This window comes from Phacochoerus africanus, chromosome 5, assembly GCF_016906955.1.
Source record: "Phacochoerus africanus isolate WHEZ1 chromosome 5, ROS_Pafr_v1, whole genome shotgun sequence".
Classification (NCBI taxonomy): domain Eukaryota; kingdom Metazoa; phylum Chordata; class Mammalia; order Artiodactyla; family Suidae; genus Phacochoerus; species Phacochoerus africanus.
In genome coordinates, this window is record NC_062548.1 from 29,233,803 (window position 1) to 29,245,832 (window position 12,030).

Here is a 12,030-nt window from a genome sequence, read left to right on the forward strand (position 1 = left end):
GCAACCCACACCGCAGTGCAGGGCAATGCCGGATCCTTAACCTGCTGATCGAGGCCAGGGATCGAACCTGCATCCTCATGGATGCTGGTCAGGTTTGATAACCACTGAGCCACGATGGGAACTCCTCTTCTGAGGCTTTAATAAGATAATGTATGTAAAATGTTGAGCATGTGAAAAAGGCCTTCAAAGGGCTAGTAATATTATTTTCATTAGCACTCCTGTAGCCTAGTTCCATAAAGCAGTCTTACAGTGGGAATCAGGAGACTTGCAGTTTACTCTCAACTCTTTCAGACTTAGTTTTGTGACATTGCTAATCTTCCCTTTGTGGACTGCCATCTGTTATTTTTTTTTTTCTTTTTATGGCCACACCTGTGGCATATGGAGGTTCCTAGGCCAGGGGTCATAACAGAGCTGCAACTGCTGGCCTACCCCACAGCCACAGCAATGCCAGATCCCAGCCACATCTGTGACCTACACCACAGCTCACGGCAATGCTGGATCCTTAACCCACTGAGTGGAGCCAGGGATCCAACCCACATCCTCATGGATACTCTTGGGTTCGTTATCACGGAGCCACAATGGGAACTCCCTGGACTGCCGTCTGTATTCTAATTTTTTTGCCTAATTCTGTGACTTATTTCTTCTTTTGAATTTCCATACCATGCATCTATACTACGCATACAACGGTTGTCTACCTTGTGTTATTATTTTTTTAAAGCTATGTGCCCGGTCTCCCTCACCTACCTAGACAGTATAGGTGGATTTTTTTTTTTCTTTCTTTTTAAGGGCCTATCGTGCGAAATATGGAGGTCCCAGGCTAGGGGTCAAATCATAGCTATAGCGGCTGGTCTTCACCACAGCCACAGCAACACGGGATCCGAGCCATGTCTGCAGCCTACACCACAGCGCATGGCAGCGCCGGATCCCTGGCAGGCCAGGGATCCAACCTACAACCTCATGGTTACTAGTTGGATTCATTCTGCTGCACCACAACAGGAACTCCCCCAGATAGTGTTTTAAGGTGTCTCATAGAGCTATCTTTAATGACAGAAGCCAATATTTATTAATCGTTTGCTGTAAACCAGGCACTTTATAATCCTGATAGCATTCAAACATTCTTGACGAGCTGTAAGGCTGGTGTTATTTATCTCCAGTTTACATGTGGGGAATCCGAGGCCCATGTAGATCTCAGTAAGATGCTGAAAGTTATCCATCTCATGGTGCCAGAGGCAAGATTGGAACCTGTATGGTCTGACTTCATAGCCTCCCTACTTAATCTCTCTGCTATTCAGTCTCTCTGTGGAAGTTTTGTTATTGATGGTCTCGCCAGTGTCCTCACCCTTTAGCCCTTTAGTCCTACGTGGTGGCCTTGCAGGGAGTGGAAACATATGCACCCAGTGCAAAGGGTGCCTGAGTCTGCAGCGTGATGATAGCAAATAAACAACAGAACAAAGGGTGCAGATTGTGCCATCTCCTCATTACTGTGGCCAAGCCCTCCTTGCTGTTCAGAGTGATGTCTCAAGAAGTGAGAGGCTCACTTGGTGCAAATGCAAATTTACTGTAACCCAGGAAGCACCATTTCTGGTGATATTATTGGTATTAAAGTCTTTATTTTGTCCAGGTAGAAAGAAGAGGGGTCATGCCTTACCTTGGCAAATTTTTGGAAGTGTGGCGGAGATCTCCAGAGTAAAGGAGATGAGGGGAGGGGAAGAAGCGAAGGCTGTGCTCATGATTTAGGCTTCTGCTGAAAGCGAGAACCCAGCCGCCTCCTAAACACACACCCACGCCTGTATACATGCATGTTCACTAAACATCTACACAGCCGCCCACATGCACACCACATACAAGCTTGCATCCATACTTGCCTTTTTTTTTCTTTTTTTGTCTTTTTAGGGCTGCACCTGCAGCATATGGAGGTTCCCAGGATAGGGGTCTAATGGGAGCTGTAGCCACTGGCATATGCCAGAGCCACAACAATGCCAGATCTGAGCCACATCTGCGACCTACACCATAGTTCACAGCAATACTGGATCCTTAACTCACTGATCGAGGCCAGGGATCGAAAGCACAACCTTATGGTTCCTAGTTGGATTCGTTTCCACTGCACCACGACGGGAACTCCCATACTTGCCTCTCTTAACCTTTGTCAAGTTGCTTAACATGTCCAAGTCTTATTTCATCTTGAGCAATAAGAGTAATGATAGTACCTTGTGCATTGGCTAGTTGTAGAGCTTAAGCAAGTGCCTTAGCACAGGGCCTGGTACATGACTAGGACTCAATAAACGCTGCACATTAAAAACCAAACCTCGAAAAACAAACAAACCAACCTCAGAACTGTTCATGGCAGGAGGCTTTAGCTGCTTGACATACCAAAAAACCTAGGAAAGTATTGGATTGGAGCCACTGACATCTTGGTGGCTCATTTCTGCCTTTTTAAACACCCTGTTACTGTGCTCTAGGTTCTTGGAGCTGAAATGAGCCCCCATCAGGCTGAAACATTCTAGCCTTCACTTTCTCCATTTTGATCCTTCTTGGTCCCAAGTTCTTGATGAATCAGAAAGACTCTAAAGAGATGGGACACTTGGAATGATCTTGCTTCCCAGAGAGAATAGTCCAGAAAACAGCATGCATCGTTTCAATGTAAATTTCCTCTCCACTTTCTCCAAATTGTTCTTTTTTTCCCCTTTTTATGGCTGCACCTACAGCATATGGAAGTTCCTGGACTGGGGGTCAAATCGGAGCTGTAGCTGCCAACCTACACCATAGCCACAGCAGCACTGGATCTGAGCCGAACCTACAACCTATGCCGCTGAGCAAGGCCAGGGATTGAGCCCACATTCTCACAGAGACTGTGTCGGGTCCTTAACCTACTGAGCCACAATGGGAACACCTCCAAATTCTTCTTATTTTCCATATCTTAATAAATCATCAACTTAACATTTCCAAAAATCTAAAACTATATCGCAAACAGATCTGATATGAATATATATTTCAGCATTTCCTATGTTATGTGCCTAAACAGCGTGTAATAAGTCTTGCATGAGCAAACATGATCGTAGGTAATATAAACAAATCAAAATATGACAGAGCAGGATTTTTCAACAGGATTTCAAAAATGTTTTGCCACTATCTTCCCTTCTTTCTGTCTCTTTCATTTGCTTTTGATTTTCTGAATAGATTTAGTGTGGACACGTTTTTAAGGCGACCACAAAACTCTAAATAGCTGCCATTTTGCATTGAAGAGATCCATTTCCTGACTTGGGAGTCTGTGAGAAGTTAATGTGATTCCAGGATCAAATCTGAGGGTTACTGACTGTTTTGGGTCAAGACATATTTCCGTAGAAATCTGTCTATAAACACGTTTTACCAAAATATCTCTAGAAGGTATCTGTCTAAGGGAGAGGGTTCAACTGGGTGATTTCTGAAGTCTGAGTGACTTCCAATTTGTTAGAGGAAATGAACAGCGGGAAAAAAAAAAATGTATTGAGTTCCCTTGCGGCACAGCAGGTTAAGAATATGGCATTGTCACTGCTCTGGGGTGAGTTTTAATCCCTGGCCTGGGAACTTCCACATACTGCAGGTACAGCCCAGAATATACATGTATAGCAATTGATGGGCCCTAAGGCCTGCATTAGGTAGTTCCATGCAATATCTTTTTTCGTTCTCTCAACAGCCCCAGGATGCAGGCTGTCTGCCTGTAAGATGACTGAGGTACTGTAAGGTGAGCCATTGACCAAGGGCCATTCATTCCCCTTGTAAGCAGTTCAGATTCCAGTCCGTTCTAGTTGTCCCCACATCCAATGAGAGGAAATGCTTTCACAAATTTTTTGCTGTATTTCTACAACCTTCACAAAGTCAGAGAACAGACCATTTACCCATCAAAGATACAGTTCTTATCCAGGATCTGCAGTTATCCATTTAAGGTGAAACCACGCGACTCTTACCGCTTCCTATAGATTTAAATACACTTTCTCAGCTTCTGGTTTACTAAAATCTCTTTCATGTTACCGCATGCATTTTTTTTTTCCTTACCAGAAAATGGTATTATTGATCCAAAAAGGTTTTCAGTTCCTTCCGAAAGACTCAGCTCTGTATCAGCCAGAAAATTGTTCCCTTCCTTCTGTTCTCTTGGTGGCACCTATGCCATTAGAACCCCAAGTCTCTGGCATGCAGTCCCTGGGGAGGAGGAGAGTTTTTGTTTCTCTGGGCAGCCTCTGGTTAAAGGGACAGCAACTTCTAAGACACAGTTTGGGAAGAGGGAGGAAATGCAGGAGCAACCTCCTCTTGTGGTTCAGTGCCAGACAATAGCTAAGCCCCAAGATTTGAGCGGATTATTCTCATCCATGAAGCTGACAGTATCAAGATCCATGCTACTCAAGCAGACCATTGTCAGAGCTTCTTGAGAAGATTATCAGGTAGCCAGGGCCATTGGCGTGCTCAACTACTGTGGCGTAACTTGATCTGGCCTGGCAAATCTGCCCAAGGACAACCAAAGAAATCACATCTGAACTCTCAACTCACTGATTAGAGATTATAAGAAATCTTCCCAACTACTGGCTTTTTTTGTTTGTTTGTTTGTTTGTTTTTCTGCTTTTTAGGGCCACACTCGGAGCATATGGAGATTCCCAGGCTAGGGGTCCAATCAGATCTGTATCTGCTGTCCTACGCCACAGCCACAGCCACACAGTATCCGAGCCACATCTGTGACCTACACCCCAGCTCACGGCAGTGCCAGATCCTTAATCCACTGCGCAAGCCCAGGGATTGAACCTGCAACTCCAGTGGTTCATAGTCGAATTCCTTTCCGCTGCACCACAACGGGAACTCCCCCAACTCCTGGCTTTATTGAGCACCAACTGTGTGCCGACCACTGCTAGGTGCCTGTCCTAATGGTATTTCATTGGAAATTATTTTGAGACAAAATTGCAGATGGCTTGAACATAAATTACGCCTGTTTGTGCCCTTGTGAATGTCCATAGAGGTGATGACAATTGAGTTTCATGGAACTCCCGCAGTGGCACAACGGGATCCGCGGTGTCTTTGGAGCACTGGGACACAAATTCAATTCCCTGCCCAGCACAGTGGGTTAAAGGATCTGGTGTTGCTGCAGCTGCAACATAGGTCAAAACTGAGGCTCAGATCTGATCCTTGGCCCAAGAACTCCATACACCATGGGGCGGCCAGAATAAAAAAAAAAAAAAAAAAACACATACACACACACACACAAGAATTGTTTCATGGAGTTGGTGCCTAATTGTTGCTTGTTGGTAACAGTGGTCTGCCTCTTGTCTTAAGAGTTCTTTGGTGGGAGTTCCCTTGTGGTGCAGCAAGTTAAGGATCTAGCATTGTCATTGCAGCACTTCAGGTCGATGCTGTGATGCGGGTTCAGTCCCTGGCCTGGGAGTTTCTATACACCACTGGTGTGGACCAAAAATTTAAAAAAAAAAAATAGTTCACTGGTACCTGACATGATATCCAGAGAGAGTATCCCTTATTGGGCCAGGCCTGAACACTGATCCTTTAATAAATGAGGTCCAAGGCTAAATCCATTGTGAAAGACAGAATATGTGCCTCCCTGCAAAGTTTATTCCTCTCCTAACTCCCAGAACCTGTAATATTTTACCTGGCAAAAGGGACGTGGCAGAGGTGAGAGTTAAGGATCTTGAGATGGGGAGGTTGTCCTAGATCCTATGGGTGGGCACCTGGTCCTTACAAGAGAAAGGCAGCACCTGCAGTGCTCACTGGGAGGAGGCACCCCTCTCCTAGTGCTCACTCCATCTCCCTGTGGGAACTCTATCCAGATACAGCTCACTGCAGACTGAGCTTCTTGGAGAAGGTGAATCTTTAAACAATTTCTCTTTCTTTTTATGGCCGCACCTACATATGGAAGTTCCCGGGCCAGGGATCACATTGGAGCTGCAGCTGCGACCTGGGCCACAGCCATGGCAACACCAGATCTGAGCTGCCTCTTCGACCTACACTGCAGCTTGTGGCAATGCTGGATCCTTAACCCACTGAGCGAGGCCAGGGATTGAACCCACATCCTCACAGAGACAACATCACTGAGCCACCACAGGAACTCCTAGAGGAGGTGACTCCCGAATAGAGCTTTGGAGGATGACAAGATTCTGAGTAGATGGAAAGGAGAGCCATTAGGCATCTCAGGAGGGGACCACGAGGTGCCCAATGACAAGGAAAGAATAATGAGCAGGTCAAGTTAGGAACAGTGAAAACATTTGTCTCTAGAGCAAAGCTCTCTGCTGGGAAATAGTGGATGACAATGTTGAAAAGACAAGTTTTGGAGGCTCTTAGATACCAGGCAAAGAGATTTTTGACTTTCTTCTGTGGCAAATGAGACACTGATGATTTCGAGCTTTTTTTTTTTTTTTTTTTTTTTTTTAGGCTAGGGGTCAAATCAGAGCTACAGCTGCCAGCCTATACCACAGCCATGGCAACACAAGACCCGAGCCATGTCTGCTTTTTTTTTTTTTAGGCTAAGGGTCAAATCGGAGCTGTAGCTGCCAGCCTACACCACCACCACAGCAACACAGGCTCTGAGCTGAGTCTGCAGCCTACACCACAGCTCATGGCAATGCCCGATCCCCAACCCACTGAACAAGGCCAGGGATCGAACCCACACCCTCCTGGATACTAGTTGGATTTGTCTCCCCTGCACTGCAACAGGAACTCAGGTTGTGAACTTTTGAGCAGTAGCGGCCACAATGATTTATTATTAATTTACTTCCAGTCAATATGAACAAAACACAAGATGAAACGGAATGCAATGAAAAGGAACAAGCTCGGAGAAAACAGCAGACAAAGTTTTAGACATCCTCTTAAGTGAGCCTGGACCTGATACAGGTTTGAGACTAGGTGACAACTCAGACAGGAATAAAGTTACTTACTTTGTTTTATGGTGGAACCAAGAAAGAAGCCAAAGACACACAGATCAAGGACTTGAAGAGCTATCCTGCAGCAAGAAGTAGAGGATGTGATGATGGGGGGCATGTTAGCGCTCAAGGGGTGCTGTGTGCTGGTAAATGTTTAACAATTGGCCTCCTGGTTAAAAAAAAAAAAAAAAAAGGTGCCCTAATTTGTAGAACAGCTGACCCTTGACCAACATGGGGGTAAGGGTAAGGGATGCCAACACAGTAGACAATCCCTGTGCGGTCGCTGGACCCTCTTGTTAACCATCGTTCCTCTGCATACTCAGATCTGCATCTGTGGCATCTACCAACTGCAGGTGCTGTTGTACTGTGCTATTTACCACTGGGTGGGGCGGCGGGGGGAATCCAGGTAAAGTGGATCCACGCAGTTCAAAATCATCTTGTTCAGAGGCCAACTCTATTTGCCAGTTTCCATGGAGCACATGTTCCCATCATGACTGATTTTCTGGCTAATTTTTCACCCCTTGGATGATATCATTGGATGGGAACACAGAGCTGGAGGAACGTGCCTCGTTGGCTCTGGTGAGCTGAGAAGAGCCCAGTGCAGCACCCCATTGCCAAGATACTCCATTCTTATCATAAAAAGAAGTTCTTGACATGCTACATGGCTCTTTTTATGGCTGGACCTGTGGTATATGGAAATTCCCGGGCTAGGGGTTGCATCAGAGCTGCAGCTGCTGGCCACAGCCACAGCCACAGCCGCAGCCACAGCAATGAAAGATAAAGCCGCCTCTGCGATCTGCACTGCAACATATGGTAATGCTGGATCCTTAACCCACTGAACAAGGCTGGGGATTGAACCCACATCCTCATGGAGACAATGTTGGGTTCTTAACCTGCTGAGCCACAGTAGGAACTCCCATATGTTCTATATGAAAAGCTACTGCTCTATTCCTATAATCAGAATCATTTACAAATTATTTCTAGGTGGCATGAATGATACAGTTACATACTCAGCTATGTGAAAAATAAAATTTTATTTCTCTGTAATGATACTATGACTTTCGTTCTTTTTTTTTTTTTTAAGGGCTGTACCTGTGGCATATGGAGGTTCCCAGGCTAAGGGTCCAATCAGAGCTGTAGCCTCCAGCCTACGCCACAGCCACAGCAACGCGGGATCCGAGCCACGTCTACGAACTACACCACAGCTCCCGGCAACGCCGAATCCTTAACCCCACTGAGCTACCCACTGAGCCATGACGGGAATGCCTGACTTTCATTCTTGAACCCCCATGTTGCTTAAGAACAGAACGCTTGATTAGCCACCCCTGGCTATCACTTTGGTATTTCAGTTTGGCCGGTTCAAAATTTAACCTCAGTCAATGTTCTGACCTTCCCTTTCCATCTCCCTGAGCATGGTACATATTTCAGAGGGCTAATGTGTCATCCCGGAATCAGGGAACAGAGTCTCCTCTGTGGTCATTGACATTATCCATGGCCCTCCTGCTGAAATGTGCAATCCTCACTGATCTTTGATCCTTGGACAGTTCTGCTGTGCCCACTGTTTAGATGCTCTCCTGTGTCATGTTGGGGTGCTAAGGTCATCTTGGGTCCTCTCTTCCACACCATTGTTTCTTTTTTACTCTGGAGGCTGCGTGTCAGCATGGTTGGGGGGGGGGACACATTTCTATATGAAGATATACAGTCTTGTGGGTGTCACCCCAGAAATAAAGCATGGGACCTCTCAGGCTGTGGCTCCCTCAGACTTAATATGCACTGTTGAGTGTGTGTGTGTGTGTGTGTGTTTAGTGTTCTGCCCCTGGGACATATGGGCATGAAATCCCTTCTCTCTCTCTTTTTTTTTTAAATGCTTTTTAGGGCCACACCTTTGGCATATGGAGGTTCCCAGGCTAGAGGGGTCAAATCGGAGTTTCAGCTGCCCACCTACACCACAGCCATAGCAAAGTGGGATCTGAGCCACGTTTCTGACTTACACAACAGCTCACGGCAGCGCTGAATCCTTAGCCCACTGAGCAAGGCCAGGGATCGAACATGCCTCCTCACGGATTCTAGTCAGATTTGTTAACTGCTGAGCGCCGACAGGAACTCCCTGAAATCCCTTCTTTGTCAGCCACAGGCAGTGCCCACCCTCTAGTTAACTTTTATCTTTTTCAGGGAACAATAAAGGTTTTTGCATATTCTGCTACTTTTCCCCATCTTAAGCTCTGAGTTATCCAGAGTCTGGTTCTTCATATTCGTAACCAAGCTTCTGAATACACACACACACACACACACACACACGCACGCACACACACGTACAAACACACGGATGCACACATGTACACACACAGTGATTTAGAAGAACCTTGGCTCCACAGTTGAAAACTTGTTTTCAAGATTACTGGTAAGTGTTTCAAGGACACATTTTGTTTTATTTTTTATCTATTTATTTATTTTTTGTCTTTTTGCCATTTCTTGGGCCGCTCCTGCGGCATATGGAGGTTCCCAGGCTAGGGGTCGAATCAGAGCTACAGCTGCCAGCCTACACCACAGCCACAGTAACGCGGGATCCGAGCCGCTGTCTGCAACCTACACCACAGCTCACAGCAATGCCAGATCCTTACTCCACTGAGCAAGGGCAGGGATCGAACCCGCAACCTCATGGTTCCTTGTCAGATTCGCTAACCACTGAGCCACAATGAGAACTCCAAGGACACATTCTGGAAACCATCTCAATGAATACCTCCAACTCTCATCCCAGGCCATCTTTAAACAGTCTGAGGATCAAGAAGTTAACTCGGAGTCCATACTGACCTCAACAAATGATCCAGTAAGTAAATAATGGGACATAAGAATTCCAAATAATTTAGGTACAGGCTCCCTGAGGGACATGGAGCTTAACTTCCTTCCCCTTGAGTGGGGGTTGTGCTCAGGGATATGATTTTAAAGAATACAGTACAGAAAAGTGTCAGGGGTGGGGGGGGCAGGGGGGGGGACCTGGGAAAGGCCACCTCAGCCAGGTGATCAAGGCTGACATGGTAGAGACAAGTCACGCCAACAGCAGGGAAGGCACATGGTGTGATAAGGATGGCGCTTTGCCTCTGTGCTCTTCCGCTCCCAAACCTGCGACCCCAGGCTGCCCATGGGGACAACTATCAGACAAACCCTGAGTTGAGACACATTTTACACAATAACAAACCCTCCTCAAACTGTCAAGGTCAAGAGAAATAAGGAGTCAGGGAAACTGTTTCAGATGGAAAGAAACGGAGACATGTTGACTAAATAGTCATGCAATGTGGTGTCCAGGATAGGATCTTGGAACCCAAAGAGGGACCAGAGAAAAAAGCTAGTGAGATCAGAATAACTGAAGAGTTTAGTTAATATGAAGGTCCGTGTGCTAGGGTGGGGTTAGATGTTAATGATACCAGGAAAACTGGGGGAAGGGTGTATGGGAACTCTCTGTACTGTCTTTGCAACTTTTCTCTAAAGCAAAAACTATAAGGTACAAAGTTTTAAAAATCATGAATAGATTAGATCTCTTTTTAAAACTATGGTATGAAAAGCAGTGTGAAAGAGGAAACGATGGCGGCTGTTTCCAAGATGATTCCAAGGTTTGCCAAGGTAGGAAGTGCCCAAGAAGTGGCTACATCTCATCAGCAAGTAATTGTAGTTATTGAGGAACTGAGTACAAATATTTTTCTTTAAAAAATGGGGATCTGAGGAGTTCCCGTTGTGGCGCAGTGGTTAACGAATCTGACTAGGAACCATGAGGTTGCAGGTTCGGTCCCTGGCCTCGCTCAGTGGGTTAAGGATCCGGCGTTGCCGTGAGCTGTGGTGTAGTTTGCAGGTGCGGTTCGGATCTGGCCTTGCTGTGGCTGTGGCATAGGCCAGAGGCTACAGCTCTGATTGGACCCTTAGCCTGGGAACCTCCATATGCTGCAGGAAGCGGCCCTAGAAAAGGCAAAAAGACAAAAAAAGGGGGAGGGGCTGAGAAAATACGGGTCAATAAAAATAGGATAGCAAAGCAAGATAAAAACCAGAATGAGGAAGGGAGTTCCCGTCATGGTTCAGTGGAAACAAATCCAACTAGGAACCATGAGATTGCGGGTTCGATCCCTGGCCTCGCTCAGTGGGTTAAGGATCTGGCATTGCCATGAGCTATGATGTGGGTCATACATGCTGCTTGGATCCTGCATGGCTGTGGCTGTGGCCAGCAGCTGCAGCACTGTTTCAACCCCTAGCCTGGGAACTTCCATATGCCATAGGTGCAGCCCTCAAAAAAAAGAAAGATTGCTTGGGTATTGAACACTGTTTCTGGCCCACCTGAACTGGAAAGAATACCATAGGTCAAGTTTAGTTGGAAGTGACCAAACCTATACAGCTTGTGGGGAAAAGAAGGCTTATTGGCTTTACCGAATCAAGCATGTATTGATCAACCAAACTGTAGGAAGATCAGGGTACAGCTTGGCCTTAGGAAAACCAGGGGCTTAAACATCATCAGGAGTCTTTCCATTTTTGTCTCTGTTTTTCTTTCCCTGAAAAAAACTGGCTTTGTCCAAATTGGCTTTTGTTAACTCTTAGGTTTCTCATCTTAAAGACCTATGCTTCTCAAGAGATTGACTATTGTATTTATACTTTGAAAAATTCTGGAAGACAGCTTTGGTTAAGTACCAACCATGGAAACAAGCAACAGGAGCCAAGGTGGGGATGAGGTCAAGAAAGAACATAGAAGCTCTCATGATAATTAGGTAGTTGAGGAGACAGGCTACTCCAGGAAGTTGGTTGCTGGGCAGAGAGTTCTGGATACCTGCTTCGCTCACTAAATACTTGTTATATACTAGTCTCAAGGCCAGGAGCAGGAGATGTGAGACAGTACTTGATCTTCTCTCTCAGGCATCTCATAAAAGATTAACTAGCTCCTGAATTCCACCATTTCTCAGATATTTCCCTTTTTTTTTTTTTTGGTTAGGGCCGCACCTACAGCATATGGAAGTTCTGAAGCTAGAGGTCAAATTGGAACTGTAGCCGCCATCCTACAGACACAGCAATGCCAGATCCAAGCCATGTCTGTGACCTACACTGTGGCTTATGGCAATGCCGGATCCTTAACCCATAAGCGAGGCCAGGGATCAAACCTTCATCC

At 46.0% G+C, this 12,030-nt stretch overlaps 1 protein-coding gene across 1 annotated transcript in view; it reads right to left on the reverse strand.

Annotated features, from left to right (window-relative positions):
• LOC125127405 (acyl-coenzyme A synthetase ACSM4, mitochondrial-like) overlaps positions 1–7,016 on the reverse strand; it is a 30,638-nt gene extending 23,622 nt beyond the window's left edge. Inside the window, exon 1 of the mRNA XM_047780367.1 lies at positions 6,906–7,016. The gene's annotated coding sequence lies outside the window, so the exon portion shown is untranslated. The remainder of the gene's footprint in view (positions 1–6,905) is intronic.
• Between the last annotated feature and the right edge of the window lie 5,014 nt (positions 7,017–12,030).